Source organism: Euprymna scolopes, chromosome 11, assembly GCF_053919585.1.
Source record: "Euprymna scolopes isolate OS-2025 chromosome 11, ASM5391958v1, whole genome shotgun sequence".
NCBI lineage: Eukaryota > Metazoa > Mollusca > Cephalopoda > Sepiida > Sepiolidae > Euprymna > Euprymna scolopes.
Window position 1 is genome coordinate 144,870,002 of NC_136492.1, and position 18,262 is coordinate 144,888,263.

At 35.0% G+C, this 18,262-nt stretch overlaps 1 protein-coding gene across 1 annotated transcript in view; it reads right to left on the reverse strand.

Moving 5' to 3' along the window:
• LOC145288100 (sodium/potassium-transporting ATPase subunit beta-like) overlaps positions 1-18,262 on the reverse strand; it is a 249,869-nt gene that overhangs the window by 38,785 nt on the left and 192,822 nt on the right. The window lies entirely within an intron of this gene.

Below are 18,262 nucleotides of genomic sequence, written 5' to 3' on the forward strand. Positions count from 1 at the left end.
TTTAACAAAATAAGGAGTTATTAAATGAAATAAGCTTTAAAATAAGCCTCATACGATGGCAAATGATTTCATCGACATACAGGTGCCTTCAATAAGTTTCCAGACGTTTTTGTACAGGCATTTCAAATTGGTGCAGACTTTTGAAAATTCAGTATGTTATTGCTATACATCTTATGAGATGACTGACCAATTTTTATGATTTTAGGTTCAAATGCTACGAATTTGAATACGAATTTCAGGTTCAAATGTTACGAATTCGAATACGAATTTGAATAGCTACGGCAGGATTTCGAATACACCCTACTAAAGCCTGATTGTCACAGCTAGTGTATTTCAAAAACGTAAACTTGACGTGAGGACACCTTAGAAGAACGATATGGAATAAAATTCTGTTTTAAACTTGGAAAAAATGTGACAAAAACATATGGAATGCTTCAGATTGCTTTTGGAGCATCTTGCATGAATCGAACATCAGTTTTTGAGTGGCATAAGAGATTCAAGTAAGGTAGGGAGTCTGTGAGGGATGATGAGAGGTGCGGGAGGAGTAAGGAAGTAAGAACACCAGAGTTAATTGGCTAAATAACGAATTTCATCGACAAGAACCATCGTGTGTCTATAGAGACATTAAGTGCATGGGTTGACGTCAGTGTGGAAACTGTACACACAATTGTTCATGAAGAATTAAAGATGTGAAAGATTCCGGTAAGTTTGTCCCTAGGGTGCTCAGAGAAAATCATAAAAAAAGACGTTGACATGACCAAGATGGACATCACCCTCCCTATAGTCCAGACCTTGCTCCCTGTGACTTTTGGTTATTCCTTAAGGTCAAGGAAAACCTTAGAGGTTGTCGTTATGAGACAATTGAGGAGATGAAATAGGCTGTGACGAGGGTCATTGATATGCTTACACAAGAGGACTTCATGGGGCCTTCCAGAAGTTGTTGGAATGATACAACAAGTGCATTGCAGCCGGAGGAGATTACTTCGAAGGGGACGAGAGTTTTATATGTGTACTATCAAGAAAAATGCCCATATGAAAAAAGTCTGGAAACTTATTGAAGGCACCTCGTAATATCTACTTAAGTTTCGTCTCTAAAAATTTGCTTTTTATGAAATTCGCATTTTTTGTTTATACTTTCAAGTTCTTACAGTTTCAATAAACTCCTTATCTTTTCATCAACTGTTTATTGGAATTACATTTATTCCAAGCTAATATGCACACTCAGTCGATACCAGTACTCAACTGCAATGTTCACGTGTCCAAGCAACAATGACGATTTTTTATTCTTTATGTCCAAACGATAAAACACGCAAAAAAAAAAAAAATCCTGGAATACAATATTAAATTGGAATATTAAAATTAAAAATTCCGCCCAAATTCCCGAGTTTGACAGAAACATTCCCACGTTCGACAAAATACACCTGAAAAAGGTCAGAGGTTACATCAACCGAAACGTTGTGAAAATGACACTGAAGATGAGAACAGTAGTCCAAAGAATCCAAATAATATGAATAATCCTCATCTCAAAAATTCAGAAACTTCATAGACATATTTCATTCTGGAATTTTTTGTTTGTGGTAAAAAGTTTTATACTTAATCCTTCATTTATGTCTCGATCATCACATATTGTCCCATTGACTACTGTACACTCATTAACCCTTATCCTCCGGTGGCCTCCGGGCCTTGATAAGTGATGACTCCTTTGTAAAAAAAAATGAATAAAAATAATTTTAGTTCATATTGAAAAATAGTTGGTGAAGAGAAGATTAGTTTCTGTCAGGATATTTTTTTGGTAATGACGGTTTTGTATGGAGAAGAGCATTCGCTGATTGAGATGGTCGGAATTTTTCGCATTCGCTTTTATACTTAAGAGTACAAGAGTTTTTATTGGTAGATTTAATATATATATTGATGACAATAGAAATATTTATACTTTTATACATATGAGTACAAGAGTTTTTATTGGTAGATTTAATATATATATATTGATGACAATAGAAATATTTATACTTAAGAGTACAGGGTGGCCGAAAAGTCCCAGGACACTGGCCGAAAAGTCCCAGGACACTCTATTTTTAATATTTTAATGCTAAAGCATGCGATTATTGCAGCTTTTGCTAGCGTATCAAGAAATTCTCTAAAAAAAAAAAATGACACAAAGAACCTGGAGGCGAATGGAATTGTGCAAGAACAACGAGGGCCAACATACTGATCCCCTAGACCACTAAATTACTCTAGTTGTTTTCTGCTTTGTTTCTAATAAAGTTCTCTTTTTTTGTTGAATATATTTGTTTTCTGTGTGTTTCATTAAAAAATACTGTATTTTATTAAAAATACATGTATAGTGTCCTGGGACTTTTCAGCCACCCTGTACAAGAGTTTTTATTGGTAGATTTAATATATATTTTGATGACAATAAAAATATTTATATAAGTTTTGGCATTTGAAAAATACTGCCATAAAAATGTGTACTCTACCCATTAGGTTTCGTCAATCGATCATGTTTCTAGTTGCATTCACAAAGAAAACTTACAAAACACTGTAAACTTTTCATAGTATATAGATGATAATGATGGTGATGCTTTCGATGATGATGATGTGGACGGTGGTGGTAGTGATGATGATAATGAATTTGATGATGATTTCTAATGATGATGATGACTTTGATGGTGATGATGATTTGTGATGCTGATAATGATTTAAATGACAACGATGATATGGTTGGTGGTGATGATGATAACGGTGATGATTTTGACGACTATGATGATGATGGTGATGATGGCAATAGCTAAACGGTAGATGTTTATTTATGCACAATAGTTCAAGCTAAGCTTATTGCATACACATGTAGTGAATGTAAGAAAGAAATAAAAATTATGAATCCTAGAAAGTGACGCTTTCTAACAATCCTTGCGTATTTGTCAATAAATAAACGTTATTCTAATTAAGTGCACTTTAACTAATAAAATGTCTACAAACAGAATGGCAAGAATACAGCAAACCAACATGGAAAACCACTTTTCTTTCAATAAAAAAAATCGTTTTTTGTTTGGGTTATGTTTGCTGCCCACCTATTTCTTTCGGCATGGGAGTTAATGAAAAGTATGAATCGATAAGAAAGGATCTCGCAAATCGTTTCTCTAGGAATTATTATCGATCAAGAATTGAAATTTAGAAATGATTTTCGTTTTTGTTCTGAAATCCTCATCGGATTACTGAGATTCTAGAGTAAAAAGTCTTTCCAAAATAATTAGAAATCAAAATAGATTTTCCAGTGACTTGAAAATTGAATAATAATAATAATAATAATAATAATAAGAAGAAGAAGAAGAAGAAGAAGAAGAAGAAAAGGAATACATCAGAAGAACAAGAAAACTCCTCGAAACACTAACTAAATAGTTGAATCCTAATTAAAGGAATAAACACGTGGGTAGTGTCACTAATAAGGTACTCTGGACCGTTTATAAGCTGGACCAAAAAAGAACTAAGAAATTTTGACCAGAAGACCAGGAAACTCATGACGATGCACAATGCACTGCACCCAAAGGATGATATTGATCGGCTATATGTAAAAAGGAAAAACAAAGCATAAGACGAGGTAAGAAAAATGGAAAGAGAAACAGCTACATGAACAACTCATAAGGATGACAAAAGAAGAGGCTAACGAAAACACTTGGAAATGGCTGCAAAAAGGAAACCTTAACAGGGAAACTGAATCACTAATAACAGCTGCACAAGATAACGCAATTAGAACCAACTACATCAAAGCAAGGATCAACAAGACACAAGAAAACAGCAAAGTTCTGCTAGATTGTAGATTTTGCTGTTCCAACAAATCACAGAGTGAAGATCAAGGAAACTGAAAAGCGGAACAAATACACGGAACTGGCTAGAGAGCTCAAAGGAATCTGGGGAATGAAGAAAGTAAAAAGAACACCATTGATAGTAGGAGAGCTAGGAATGATACTGAAAAACTTTTAAAAAAGAATGGGAGAGATTGGAATCAGAGGGGTGGTAGAGAAGATACAACAAATTTCAATAATGAAAACTACAGAAATATTAAGGAAAACCACGCATAAAACACCACATATAAACGACACACATAAGCAACACACATAAGCGACACACAAGTTGGACAAAAAAAGAAAAAAAACTGCTACAGATGTAAAACACAAAGGAACATCACATGGAATCATGAAAACTGAAAAGGGTATGATTGACAAATACTGCCCCCACCTTTTTTTTTCTGTGAGTGTCACCAAAAACAGGCGCTATACCAAATAATGAGGGCCAGGGGGAAGAAGGGACTGAGGAGAGAAAGCACTAGCCAGACCTCTGCTGGATGAGTGCAAAGAGGACTGGGACTTTGGGGAGGCTTACTGCTACCCAAGTTCCAGTGAGGACCAATGGTTGCTGCCAACAAGAAATCAATGACAAGCGGCTGTTGCGATAATGCAAATTCTTTTAACAAGGCTATCGAAAGAGGTGGAGAGTACTGAAAATCTGGGAAGACTTGTTGTCACTCAGACCCAGGGAATACCACAAATTGTTCTCAAAAAGCAATCTTTGATTATGTGCAACTACTCCTAATGAGTAAATGATGATGATGATGATGATGATGATTCAATGCTTGTTCCTGAACAGCAAATATAAGATTTTCTAAATACAAATGCAATAAATAAAAACATGTTTGGGAAGGACTGTTCTGATAAGTGCAGGTTGTGTGGTATATCTCTTGAAACAGTGTCACACATTGTTAGTGTGTGTTCTATACTTGATCAAAAAAGTACAAACGTATCCATGACAAAGTTTGTACACTGAAGTTTATGCCAGATGTTTGGAATCCAAGTGACGGACAAATGGTACCAACATCATCCAGAAGGGGTAGTGGAAAATGAGGATGTTAAAATTTTCTGGGATTTCATGATTCAGTGTGACCGTGGGGTAACTCACAGGAAACCGGATGTTGTAGTTGTGAACAAAAGGACCAATCAATGCCAAATTATTGATGTGGCTTGCCCAAACGACATCAACTTAAAAAGCAAAAAGAATGAGAAACTATGGAACTATCAGAAAGCGAGGGTGGGGATTGCTAGATTGTGAAATAAGAAACTTCCAACGTGCCAATAGCTATATCTGCGCTTGGCTCAATTCCTGATGATTTTATGAAACAGATGAACTCCTTGAGAATTAGATACAACATCCTATTCCAGGTACTTTCCATCTAATTGACTCTTTAACTACCCTCGCTAGTTTTAATGTAAAAGCCTGCTCTTAAGAGGGGGCGGGGCGGTGTAAAACATCATAACACTGTGAAGTTAACGTAATAATAATAATAATAATAATAATAATAATAATAATGATAATATGTTGCACAGGAGCAAGTGTTCAGGACAAATTAAGTGAAGTATCACATTATAAAACTGCTGAAAGTCTCCTTTGTCGACTGTGTAGACAGAAAGGTGAGAATGTACAGCACCTCGTCAGTAGTTGTGAAAAGTTAGCTTAAAAGGAATACAAGAGACGGCATGACAATATTGGGAGACAGATCTATTGGGATATATGCAAAAAATGAGGGTTGGAATGCAATGAAAAATGGTAGGAACATGTTCCAGAATGGGTGGTGGAGAGTGATAATATGAAATTATTGTTGTATATGAACATCCAATGTGATTGAAGCAAGGAGACCAGATTTAGTTTTGTTGGACAAAAAGGAACACAAGACAATAATCATTGATATGGCAGCGTCAGCTGATGTGAATGTAGAGGGGGGGGGGGGGAAAGGAGAAGGTAAAAAAATACGAAGACTTGAAAATGAAGAAAAAAAGATGGAATTTGAAGAAGGTAGGAGTTGTACTATTGTGATGGGAGAACTGGGAAGTGTAACAAAAGGATGTGAGAATTGGGTTGAAAAAAATTGGGATCCATTGCAATGTTGGAGTATTTTAAAAAGACTGCTTTGTTGGGAACTGCCAGAATCCATTGCAATGTTGGAGTATTTCAAAAAGACTGCTTTGTTGGGAACTGCCAGAATCTTGTGGAAAATGCTGGAAGACTGAGAAAAGAAGATGCTGATATCCTATGTTCTTTTGTTATGATCCGCCTATCAGTATAAAATCGGAAATACCAACAGCCAGACACATCAGAAGGTATTGAACTGCCCAATCAAGAGGAGATGAAAGTGCTTAGAGAAGATGACACAAATATTTAGATGCCCTGGAAGCAAACACCATCAAATCTACAGAAATGAACGAGAAGATTGGAAAAAAGAGAAGAACAAGAAAACTGTTAAAAGCAAAATTTGATTAAAGGAACACCTGGGCATAATCGCTAATAAGGTATTCTGGACCATTCATAGGCTGAACAAAGAGGAACTTAGGCATCTTCATCAGAGGACTAGGAAACTAATAGCAATGCATAATGTATTGTACCCAAAGACTATGCTGATCGACTATGTGAAAAGGAACAGAGGGGGAAGAGGACTAATAAATGTAGAAGACTGCATAGAAAGCACAAAAAAGACTTGGAAAATGTACATGAGCCAGAAGACAGAAAAACTGATCACCGCAGCCAGAGCCATCGTTAGGAAGAATAATACAAGATATGAAGAAAGCAAAAACAAAAAGACAAGAATAGAAAGTGGGAAGAGAAAGTGCTACATGGACGATTCATAAGAATGATGAAAGAAAAGAATCACGTAAACCCCTGGACATGGCTAAGGAAAGGACGCATAAGCAGAGAAACAGAATCTCTGCTGGCAACTGCACAGGACAATGCAATTAGAACGAACCATATCAAAGCTAAAATAGACAAAACACAGGGAAACAGTAAATGTCGACTTTGTGGACAAAAAGATGAAACAATAAACCATATCAGCAAATGCAGTAAATGAGCCCCAAAAGAATACAAGAACAGACACGACCGCATTGGGGAGGCAGAGCATTGGGGAGGCAGAGCATTGGGGAGGCAGAGCATTGGGAGTTATGCAGACGATTGCATCTTGAACACGCAGACAAATGGTTCAAACACAAACTGGAGACTATACTTGAAAATGAAAACCACAAAAACTTTGAGACATGGAGATACAAATAGATAAACCCATCCAAACCAGAAGACTAGACATCATAATAATTAACAAGAAAAAAATTGTCAAATTGTAGATTTTACCGTTCCAGCAGACCAAAGGTGAAGAGTAAAGAGACAGAAAATCGAAACAACCATGCAGAATTTGTCATAAAACTAAAAGGAATATGAAACCTGAAGAAAATCGACATAATATGAATAATTGTAGGAGCATTAGGAACAATTCCAAACAACTTGGAAACAAGACTAAGAGAAATTGGAATCAAAGGGAAGGCTCAGACTATGCAATGGCCACTAATGCTGAAAACAGCAGAAATGATAAAAAACAATCTTCGAATGTGGAACTTACAATACAATCGCTAACCGGGAATATAGAAAAGGCAAGAAAAATAAAACAAAAATCAAATCAAGAAAACTGAAGCTACGAAATTATAGACTGACTACTCCCGCTCTTTCAATCTACCCCCGTCCCAACTCCCCCTTTCTATCTCCCTCTCTCTCATATCTCCTTTACCTTCACCCTGTCCATAATCCTCTCCTTCCCTCCCTCCCAAAAAATGTTGAGGGGTCAAGGAGGATGGAAAGACCGAGGACTCTGGGGCCTTGATAAGTGGTGACTCCTTTGTAAAAAAAACAAAAAAAAAAACTAACCAGAACTCCACTGGATTAGTGCGGAGTGGACTGGGACATTGCTTATTGTCACCCAAATTCCAGTGAAGACCAATGGTCACTGTCAGTGAGTAATCAATGGCAATTGACTGTTGTGATAATGCAAGATTATTTGAAAGAATTATCGAAAGAGGTAAGGATTACTGGAAATCTAGGGAAACTTGTCACCCAGACTCCATGGAACACCACTGGTCTTTATCAGAGAGTAATCTCTGATGATAACCTGTGTGAGAACTCCTGGCGAGTAAAATAATAAAAAATGATGACCGTTTCACAAAATCGTATGCTTAGCTTCATCTGATATGGGAAATGAGACTAATAGTATTGTGGAGGCCACAGTTATTTGCGTTGGCAATAATTAGTTTTCAGGTTGGAGGTGTTATGATGGCGTGATTAGGTATTCTTGTACCTCTCACTTAATCATAAATAATAAAAAAAACAACTAGATTTTTTTTTTTTTTTACATGGGGGTCACCACTTATCAAGGCCCGAAGGCCGCTCAGGGATAAGGGTTATTGCGTGTACACTAATCAATGAGATAGTATTGTAGTAATCATTAGTATTGGGGTTTTTGATGGAGTGTCTTACTTAAGGGGGCGGTTTGTCAGGAGTTTGTTTATGTTAGACTTGAAGACATCCAAGTTGTAGTCAGGTGCGAAACAGGCATTCTCTTATTGATGTGATCTTCCAATCAGATGAACGTTGTTTCTGGCACTACTTTTTAATTTAGCATAAGTTCAAACACCAATTTTGAACTTTGTTCATAAATTTCCCCAAATGACAGTCACAATCTCACAAAGACTGGTAAGAGTGATTTACCTTTTAAGTGTATTTAAAAATAGAGTAAAACAAAGGATTATTATTTCACGTATTGTGTAGATTGGAAAGACTCACATTCGCTCAAATTTGTGTATTATAGCAAGTGAAAGCATACTCAGCTTTACAAAACATATTTGAGCCAAGTTTATATTTGTTGTGAGGAAGATATTGTAATACAAACCTTATTATTTGACCTTATTCAAACTAATCTTGTTGTCTGTGTATCTAGTGGCAAGTTTGTCAGATGAGATTCCACCTTTAACGAACTGATTAATATTTCAAATCAATACAAGCATTTCATGAATCATTTGTTGCGATTATTTCACAGCTTGTAAGAGGATTAATTGGTTGCTACTAATCAGGTCTTCATTTCCTTGATTAATCCAAAGCTTTGGAATTCAAAAGTTTAAAACGTTGAAATTCAAAATTTCAAAAAGAAATTATCAAAGCATTATCATTTCATCTACATCAATGGTTATCAACTCCTTTTTTAAAGAAATTGTTCCAGACAAGACGGGAAGCCACTTGATGTAAGGAGCAAACAATAACGAGAGATGGTTATTGCAAAGACAAGATCCTATTAGCCTTAATCTGGGAACGATCAAGGGTATAGATCGGAATAAAACAGTCAACAGAAAAAGAGTTTAACAAGCCTACAGTTTTTGGAAATAGGAAGCTGTATTTTAATGAGGTATCAAAACAGCGAATCAATAAAGACCATTAGACCAACAAGTCAAACGAGCTGGAACAAAGGAAGCAGGAAATAGATTAGACAATTCTGAAGAACATATGTCATAATAGTATATAGAAAAGACTGAGACTAGCAACACGAGAAAGAGGTTGGAGAGAAGAAGAAAGGATGGATCCAATCAAATTACAGATACGTTTCTGCACCTTATCAGGAACCTTCAAATAGGACAGAAACTCACCAATCCAGCTATAACAATAGTATTCCACACATGATCTGATAGATTTGTAGAAACAGAGAATAACTTCAGGTGTGAGAAAGTGTTTAGAGTGACAGAGAGAACCGATTTTATAAGAAGCAAAAAGAGCAATGGATCTAATATATGAAACCCCCAAAACATCGGAGTCGATTTTTGCTCAAGAACAGAGTCATTCATGAGAAACTCTGGAAGAAAGGGACACACCTACGATTGAAATACATAAGCTGAGTTTTAACAAGATTAGACAAAACAATCCATTTCGTACCTCAACTCACAACCAACTCACAAATCCTTTTTTTTTTTTACGTAGAATTAAATATTTAATGTATACTTTTAAATTGTTTTTATGTTAATATGTATTTAAAGAAAGAATCAATTGTTTCGGACTATCAAAATAATTTCCAACGCTATTGCTAACATTTACCTATTGATTTATTTATTTTTTATTATGTTTGAATTCATGTTTTGAAGCATGACGTAAATAATAAACTTATGACGTCATGCCAAAGCTATAATTATTTTGTTATGGTAATGTTTTAAGCTCTATTCATAAGAAAATCCAAATAGGACAATTAGTAGAACCTCAGACTGAAGATCTCAAGGTTTTAGTTTCGATTTTTCGCCATGGCATCTGCTTTATTTGTAGCAAATATATTACTATTACAGCAATATTTAAAATTTTCAAAGTAGTTTAACATTTCGAAATAAGACAAATTCTACAATATATTTATTATGTCTAAAAAAACTGATTAACGAATGGACAAAATATTTATATAAAATAACTTTGTGAGATGCCTACGAATTCTCATGACAAATTTTGGAAATGGTTGTTATATTTTCTACAGTTTTATATGTTTTTTGTTTTCAAAGGAACACTTGTTGTCTGTGACAAATGTTGAGAAGTTGAATCTTTAGTGCAAACAATCAAAGTGTTGTCCCGAGCATCACCAGAATTCTGCACACCATCGGTGCACACTCACACATACAGACGCACACACGACCATTCAGAAATAAAATTAATGATTGTTGTTTGGAAAAAATTTAGAAAATAGACCACGTGAAAGACCCCCTCCCCCATCTTTTAGCCTTGTGCCACCTGAGAAAAAATATTTATAAAATATATAAAATATATAATAAAATAAAATATATAAAATAAAAATATTTTTTTAAAAAAATTGTCGTCAAATTTGGAATTCTCAGTTTTTTTGGCATTATTTGGATTCATTGGACTACTGTTCTTATCTGGAGTGATATTTTCACAACGTTTCGGTCGATGTAACCTCCGACCTTCTTCAGGTGTATTTTGTCGAACTCAGGAATTTGGATGGAATTTCAAACAGAACTCTTTATTTACTTCACGAGGGTAGCATGCTCTTGTTCCATCAGCCATGGCTGGATAGAGGTCATAAGTAATTCACAGTTGTATTTTTCGGACACTAAGAATTGAACCTTCAATATTCAGGAGAATATCACTTTTACAATTGATTTTTCCAAGTACTCTAACCCTGTCCCATGGGGCCTTGTGGTCAAAGTAAGTGATATTCCTCTGAAGATAGAAGGTTCAATTCTCAGTGTGGGCAACTGAAAAATACAATTGCGAATTACTTAGAGCCTCTATCTAATTATGGCTGACGGAACAAGAGCATGCTACCTCATTACTACCCCCATGAAGTAAATAAAGGATTCCGTTTGAAATTCGGTCCAAATTCCCGAGTTTGACAAGATACACCTGAAGAAGGTCAGAGGTTGTATCGACCAAAACGTTATGGAATTGACACTCAAGATGAGAACAGTAGTCCGATGAATCCAAATAATACAAACAACCAATCCTCATCTAAAAAATTCAGAAACTTTGCTCTTTTGGATAAATAAAGCCTTTTTGCTCAGAATAAAGTGTAGTATCTGTCCTAATGCTGCATTATCTTTTCTGTCCTCAGTCAGTGAAAAAGAAATACTTTTAGACTGAGGCAATTTCATTTATTGTCTCAATCTAGAATGTCCCTTTTTTGAGAACTGAATTTTCCCCACATTATGCGTTGCCCTCGTGGGGAAGCAAGTAAATTAGAGACCCCGAAAGATGTCAGTTCACATCCCTTTTCTCCAAACTAAAAACTTTGGAATGATTGTTCAAGGAAATCCAGAGTACAGGACTCAGCCACAAATCAAATGGATCCGAATCGCTTGTTGGTGTTTGAGTCACTCAATTGTGATCTTCAACTGATAAATCAAGTCAATGGAAAAAAATAACAAAATAACAAACAAAAAAAATAACAAAATACAAAAGCAAAATAATAAAAAGCAAAATAACAAAAAAAAAATATTAAAAAAATAACAAGTGATCGATCGACTTCGTTTTGCAGTTTGTTTCTGTAGAAGATAACAAATAATAGAAACCAAAATGAAATCAAAACGCACGGCCATTGAACACAAATAAAATCTCAAATTTGATTGATGTATCAACAATTTCAATCTAACCAGCAGCAGCAGCAACAGCAGCAGCAACAGGGAGGTGGTACTTGGTAAAATCCAGTTGTAAAGTTACACTCTTCTCGAGGTTGAAGGTTCAATCCTCAGTGCGGGCGCTGCTCCAAATACAATTGCAAATTACTTAGAACTTCTACCCAGTCATTGATGATAGCATAAGAACATGCTACTCCAGTGAATTGAATAAAAGATTCCATTCGAAATTGCCAACAAATTTCAGAGTTCAACAAAAAGATTCCCAAGTCTGACAGAAATATTCCTGAGTTCAACAAGATAGACATGAAGAAGGTCGAAGGTTATATCGATCAAAACGTTGTGAGAATACCATTCAAAATGAGAAGTCCAAATAAAATGAATAAGCAAATTTATTACATAATTTGAAGAATATTTTACCAAAATAATTGGATTTGGCATTAAATGGCATGAAAATTGTTGATATAATATAAAAGAAAGAAACCAATAAAATAACCAAATTAATTAGAAATGCTACTGGAAATGATCAAAGAAGAAAGCCAATGCTTCTCTATATTAGAGGTTGGCAATCAAAATGAATGCTTCTCTATATTAGAGGTTGGCAATCAAAATGAATGCTTCTCTATACCTAGAGGTTGGCAATCAAAATGAATGCTTCTCTATACTTAGAGGTTGGCAATCAAAATGAATGCTTCTCTATATTAGAGGTTGGCAATCAAAATGAATGCTTCTCTATACCTAGAGGTTGGCAATCAAAATGAATGCTTCTCTATACTTAGAGGTTGGCAATCAAAATGAATGATTCTCTATACTTAGAGGTTGGCAATCAAAATGAATGCTTCTCTATACTTAGAGGTTGGCAATCAAAATGAATGCTTCTCTATACTTAGAGGTTGGCAATCAAAATGAATGCTTCTCTATACTTAGAGGTTGGCAATCAAAATGAATGCTTCTCTATATTTAGAGGTTGGCAATCAAAATGAATGCTTCTCTATACTTAGAGGTTGGCAATCAAAATGAATGCTTCTCTATACTTAGAGGTTGGCAATCAAAATGAATGCTTCTCTATACTTAGAGGTTGGCAATCAAAATGAATGCTTCTCTATACTTAGAGGTTGGCAATCAAAATGAATGCTTCTCTATATTTAGAGGTTGGCAATCAAAATGAATGATTCTCTATACTTAGAGGTTGGCAATCAAAATGAATGCTTCTCTATATTTAGAGGTTGGCAATCAAAATGAATGCTTCTCTATACTTAGAGGTTGGCAATCAAAATGAATGCTTCTCTATACTTAGAGGTTGGCAATCAAAATGAATGCTTCTCTATACTTAGAGGTTGGCAATCAAAATGAATGCTTCTCTATACTTAGAGGTTGGCAATCAAAATGAATGTTTCTCTATACTTAGAGGTTGGCAATCAAAATGAATGCTTCTCTATTCTTAGAGGTTGGCAATCAAAATGAATGCTTCTCTATACTTAGAGGTTGGCAATCAAAATGAATGCTTCTCTATACTTAGAGGTTGGCAATCAAAATGAATGCTTCTCTATAATTAGAGGTTGGCAATCAAAATGAATGTTTCTCTATACTTAGAGGTTGGCAATCAAAATGAATGCTTCTCTATATTTAGAGGTTGGCAATCAAAATGAATGCTTCTCTATAATTAGAGGTTGGCAATCAAAATGAATGCTTCTCTATACTTAGAGGTTGGCAATCAAAATGAATGCTTCTCTATACTTAGAGGTTGGCAATCAAAATGAATGCTTCTCTATACTTAGAGGTTGGCAATCAAAATGAATGCTTCTCTATACTTAGAGGTTGGCAATCAAAATGAATGCTTCTCTATACTTAGAGGTTGGCAATCAAAATGAATGCTTCTCTATACTTAGAGGTTGGCAATCAAAATGAATGCTTCTCTATACTTAGAGGTTGGCAATCAAAATGAATGCTTCTCTATATTTAGAGGTTGGCAATCAAAATGAATGCTTCTCTATAATTAGAGGTTGGCAATCAAAATGAATGCTTCTCTATATTTAGAGGTTGGCAATCAAAATGAATGCTTCTCTATAATTAGAGGTTGGCAATCAAAATGAATGTTTCTCTATACTTAGAGGTTGGCAATCAAAATGAATGCTTCTCTATACTTAGAGGTTGGCAATCAAAATGAATGCTTCTCTATATTTAGAGGTTGGCAATCAAAATGAATGATTCTCTATACTTAGAGGTTGGCAATCAAAATGAATGCTTCTCTATATTTAGAGGTTGGCAATCAAAATGAATGCTTCTCTATACTTAGAGGTTGGCAATCAAAATGAATGCTTCTCTATACTTAGAGGTTGGCAATCAAAATGAATGCTTCTCTATACTTAGAGGTTGGCAATCAAAATGAATGCTTCTCTATACTTAGAGGTTGGCAATCAAAATGAATGCTTCTCTATAATTAGAGGTTGGCAATCAAAATGAATGTTTCTCTATACTTAGAGGTTGGCAATCAAAATGAATGCTTCTCTATATTTAGAGGTTGGCAATCAAAATGAATGCTTCTCTATACTTAGAGGTTGGCAATCAAAATGAATGCTTCTCTATACTTAGAGGTTGGCAATCAAAATGAATGCTTCTCTATACTTAGAGGTTGGCAATCAAAATGAATGCTTCTCTATACTTAGAGGTTGGCAATCAAAATGAATGCTTCTCTATACTTAGAGGTTGGCAATCAAAATGAATGCTTCTCTATACTTAGAGGTTGGCAATCAAAATGAATGCTTCTCTATACTTAGAGGTTGGCAATCAAAATGAATGCTTCTCTATACTTAGAGGTTGGCAATCAAAATGAATGCTTCTCTATAATTAGAGGTTGGCAATCAAAATGAATGTTTCTCTATACTTAGAGGTTGGCAATCAAAATGAATGCTTCTCTATATTTAGAGGTTGGCAATCAAAATGAATGCTTCTCTATACTTAGAGGTTGGCAATCAAAATGAATGCTTCTCTATACTTAGAGGTTGGCAATCAAAATGAATGCTTCTCTATACTTAGAGGTTGGCAATCAAAATGAATGCTTCTCTATACTTAGAGGTTGGCAATCAAAATGAATGCTTCTCTATAATTAGAGGTTGGCAATCAAAATGAATGTTTCTCTATACTTAGAGGTTGGCAATCAAAATGAATGCTTCTCTATATTTAGAGGTTGGCAATCAAAATGAATGCTTCTCTATACTTAGAGGTTGGCAATCAAAATGAATGCTTCTCTATACTTAGAGGTTGGCAATCAAAATGAATGCTTCTCTATACTTAGAGGTTGGCAATCAAAATGAATGCTTCTCTATACTTAGAGGTTGGCAATCAAAATGAATGCTTCTCTATACTTAGAGGTTGGCAATCAAAATGAATGCTTCTCTATACTTAGAGGTTGGCAATCAAAATGAATGCTTCTCTATACTTAGAGGTTGGCAATCAAAATGAATGCTTCTCTATACTTAGAGGTTGGCAATCAAAATGAATGCTTCTCTATACTTAGAGGTTGGCAATCAAAATGAATGCTTCTCTATACTTAGAGGTTGGCAATCAAAATGAATGCTTCTCTATACTTAGAGGTTGGCAATCAAAATGAATGCTTCTCTATACTTAGAGGTTGGCAATCAAAATGAATGCTTCTCTATACTTAGAGGTTGGCAATCAAAATGAATGCTTCTCTATACTTAGAGGTTGGCAATCAAAATGAATGCTTCTCTATAATTAGAGGTTGGCAATCAAAATGAATGTTTCTCTATACTTAGAGGTTGGCAATCAAAATGAATGCTTCTCTATACTTAGAGGTTGGCAATCAAAATGAATGCTTCTCTATACTTAGAGGTTGGCAATCAAAATGAATGCTTCTCTATACTTAGAGGTTGGCAATCAAAATGAATGCTTCTCTATACTTAGAGGTTGGCAATCAAAATGAATGTTTCTCTATACTTAGAGGTTGGCAATCAAAATGAATGCTTCTCTATATTTAGAGGTTGGCAATCAAAATGAATGCTTCTCTATACTTAGAGGTTGGCAATCAAAATGAATGCTTCTCTATACTTAGAGGTTGGCAATCAAAATGAATGCTTCTCTATACTTAGAGGTTGGCAATCAAAATGAATGCTTCTCTATACTTAGAGGTTGGCAATCAAAATGAATGCTTCTCTATACTTAGAGGTTGGCAATCAAAATGAATGCTTCTCTATACTTAGAGGTTGGCAATCAAAATGAATGCTTCTCTATAATTAGAGGTTGGCAATCAAAATGAATGCTTCTCTATACTTAGAGGTTGGCAATCAAAATGAATGCTTCTCTATACTTAGAGGTTGGCAATCAAAATGAATGCTTCTCTATACTTAGAGGTTGGCAATCAAAATGAATGCTTCTCTATATTTAGAGGTTGGCAATCAAAATGAATGCTTCTCTATACTTAGAGGTTGGCAATCAAAATGAATGCTTCTCTATACTTAGAGGTTGGCAATCAAAATGAATGCTTCTCTATAATTAGAGGTTGGCAATCAAAATGAATGCTTCTCTATAATTAGAGGTTGGCAATCAAAATGAATGTTTCTCTATACTTAGAGGTTGGCAATCAAAATGAATGCTTCTCTATACTTAGAGGTTGGCAATCAAAATGAATGCTTCTCTATATTTAGAGGTTGGCAATCAAAATGAATGCTTCTCTATACTTAGAGGTTGGCAATCAAAATGAATGCTTCTCTATATTTAGAGGTTGGCAATCAAAATGAATGCTTCTCTATACTTAGAGGTTGGCAATCAAAATGAATGCTTCTCTATAATTAGAGGTTGGCAATCAAAATGAATGCTTCTCTATACTTAGAGGTTGGCAATCAAAATGAATGCTTCTCTATAATTAGAGGTTGGCAATCAAAATGAATGCTTCTCTATACTTAGAGGTTGGCAATCAAAATGAATGTTTCTCTATACTTAGAGGTTGGCAATCAAAATGAATGCTTCTCTATATTTAGAGGTTGGCAATCAAAATGAATGCTTCTCTATACTTAGAGGTTGGCAATCAAAATGAATGCTTCTCTATACTTAGAGGTTGGCAATCAAAATGAATGCTTCTCTATACTTAGAGGTTGGCAATCAAAATGAATGCTTCTCTATACTTAGAGGTTGGCAATCAAAATGAATGCTTCTCTATATTTAGAGGTTGGCAATCAAAATGAATGCTTCTCTATACTTAGAGGTTGGCAATCAAAATGAATGCTTCTCTATACTTAGAGGTTGGCAATCAAAATGAATGTTTCTCTATACTTAGAGGTTGGCAATCAAAATGAATGCTTCTCTATACTTAGAGGTTGGCAATCAAAATGAATGCTTCTCTATACTTAGAGGTTGGCAATCAAAATGAATGCTTCTCTATATTTAGAGGTTGGCAATCAAAATGAATGCTTCTCTATACTTAGAGGTTGGCAATCAAAATGAATGCTTCTCTATACTTAGAGGTTGGCAATCAAAATGAATGCTTCTCTATACTTAGAGGTTGGCAATCAAAATGAATGTTTCTCTATACTTAGAGGTTGGCAATCAAAATGAATGCTTCTCTATACTTAGAGGTTGGCAATCAAAATGAATGCTTCTCTATACTTAGAGGTTGGCAATCAAAATGAATGCTTCTCTATATTTAGAGGTTGGCAATCAAAATGAATGCTTCTCTATACTTAGAGGTTGGCAATCAAAATGAATGCTTCTCTATACTTAGAGGTTGGCAATCAAAATGAATGTTTCTCTATACTTAGAGGTTGGCAATCAAAATGAATGCTTCTCTATATTTAGAGGTTGGCAATCAAAATGAATGCTTCTCTATATTTAGAGGTTGGCAATCAAAATGAATGCTTCTCTATATTTAGAGGTTGGCAATCAAAATGAATGCTTCTCTATATTTAGAGGTTGGCAATCAAAATGAATGCTTCTCTATATTTAGAGGTTGGCAATCAAAATGAATGTTTCTCTATACTTAGAGGTTGGCAATCAAAATGAATGCTTCTCTATACTTAGAGGTTGGCAATCAAAATGAATGCTTCTCTATACTTAGAGGTTGGCAATCAAAATGAATGCTTCTCTATACTTAGAGGTTGGCAATCAAAATGAATGCTTCTCTATACTTAGAGGTTGGCAATCAAAATGAATGCTTCTCTATACTTAGAGGTTGGCAATCAAAATGAATGTTTCTCTATACTTAGAGGTTGGCAATCAAAATGAATGCTTCTCTATACTTAGAGGTTGGCAATCAAAATGAATGCTTCTCTATA